This window comes from Arachis ipaensis, chromosome B08, assembly GCF_000816755.2.
Source record: "Arachis ipaensis cultivar K30076 chromosome B08, Araip1.1, whole genome shotgun sequence".
Classification (NCBI taxonomy): domain Eukaryota; kingdom Viridiplantae; phylum Streptophyta; class Magnoliopsida; order Fabales; family Fabaceae; genus Arachis; species Arachis ipaensis.
In genome coordinates, this window is record NC_029792.2 from 125,423,176 (window position 1) to 125,425,581 (window position 2,406).

The window sequence follows — 2,406 nt, forward strand, 5'->3', positions numbered from 1 at the left end:
GGAAGAACACTACAGGCTCTGATTCCTCGGGAAGCGATAACATTTACAAGGTTCATCATGAGAATGCTAAAGAATCACAATTTCACGTAGTTTGTTCTACCCATGAAAAGGGCAGCTTTGGCTTATTAGTTATTACACGTATATAATAATAATAATAATAATTGTGGGGTAAATAATGGTAGCCGAAAAAAACAGTAAAAATGAAATAGAAATGAATCAATTTGTTTTTTCAATTATTATTATTNNTAATTTATTGATATATATAGTTATTTTCAAAAACAATTTTATTCTTAATTATTTTATATACATTAAATAATTTATCTATAAAAAGTTACGCTCCATTTTTTACCCTAATCAACCGATACGTGGGAATGCGAAAAGATTGAGAGTTTACTATCAAATGGTTTCACACTTGGATATTATTCCCTCACACTACTCTTCGCTCGATCACAACTCAAGAAAAATATCCCGCTGTTCTCTTGAACGTTTGTAAGACAATGTAATCCTATATCACACTCCAAAAAGATTTGCATAAAATGGTATTATTAATATTAATATTAAGGCAATTTTATAGAACTATCGTAATATTTGTGAAAAATTTAATTTTGATGTACTGTAAATATAAAATAATTATATATATAAAATATTAAATTAATAAAATAATTATTTTTATATTAATTATATATAAATAATTATCTAAAAATAAATATAATTAAATAACATATTGAATAATACTTATATTTATATTAATAATTATGAATAATAAAAAATATAATTAATTTAAATATAAGTGAGTATAAAATTAAAATAATATCTAAAAAAATTATTATATATTTTTACTATATAATTAATAATTAGCATTTAAAATAATAAGGAACAATATAATTCAGTGGCAAGGAGAGCATGCAGGCACAAAGAAGACCCAATTCAAACTACATCTTTATTAGTTTTAGAATTTTCTCTCGAATGGTTCGGTTGAACCAGTTTTTATTGGTTTTGGACGATTTTTACCGACTTTGACCGGTTCTATTCCTTAAGCAGTTCAAAGACTGGACTGGATCGTTTGGGAGTCCGATTCACCGATTTTTCGGTCAAATCGGCCGATCTGGTCCGGTTCTTACAACTATGCTTTTAATCGTATATATATACATATAAAATAGTAATGTATAATTTTACATATATTAATGTTCTTATTTAAAATTTTATAATTATTTTTTATATGATTTTGATTTAGAATATAAATAAAAAATTCATAATTAATAGATACACAATATATAAAATTAATATTTTTTAATATATATAGTTTATAATTTATTGATATAAAATTATAGATTATCTTCCTGTTTTTTAAGTCAATTCGTGAGCTCGAGTCAACTCAACTTTCGGTGAGCCAAACTTGAGCTTATTAGGAAATAGGCTCGATTGTTAATGAGTTGAGCCGTGAGCCAAGCTCAATTTTCGTGAGTCGAACTTGAGTTTGGTCTAGTTTAGCTCAGCTCGACTCATCATTTCCAACCCTAATCGAGAGTATAAGAGCAGAGTACGTGAGTTGTGAGCTTTTTCTCCAATAGCTTTTGTCGAGCTTCTCCTCTATTATTGATGTGAGCTTCTCTTTTATCGAGCTTTTTACATTTTATGTTGCGTGAGTTTCTTATCTTAATGTACATGTTTTTTCCATCTACTACGTTTTCACTTGTATATTTATATACAAAATTCTGATCCTCTTCTTCTATCTTCATCTTCTTTTGATTCATGATTTGTTAATTTTTTACTATATCTTAATATTCTTTCAGTTTCCTATTTTGTGCATTAATTCTCTTTTTTGTATGGATAAAATAAGTTTTTTGTCCTTAACGTTGATGTTTTTTTTCAAAAATACTCCTAACATTTAATTTTATTTAATTTTTTTCCCTAATATTTTCTATTAATTCAATTTTGTCCTTAACGTTTTTGATTTATTTTAGAATTATCTCATAATACTTTTAATTTTATTCTTAACATTTTAGATGGAGTTAGCGTTTAGGGATAATTTTGGTGCAAATTAAAAATATTAGGAACAAAATTGAATACAATTAAACATTAAGGATATTTTTAAAAAAAATTACAAATGTTAGAGACAAAAAATATACTCTATCCTTTTCGTATTTTATATGATCCAGAATGTAGAGACTTCTTCTCCTTCTGCTCTTCTCTCCAGAACTCTCATACAAGATTTACTGTGATGCCTCCTGATACGCTCTTTTTATCTTCTTCTTCCGTAATTTTTGTTAATTCTTTCCGTACCTTTTTTTTGTGTGCTACTTAGAGTTTTGTGTCACTTGATTTGTGATTTTTAGGTTTTGAGTTGAATTTATTTTCTCAATAAATTTGTGGAAATTTGTTCAATTTTAGTTAGATTTTTATTTT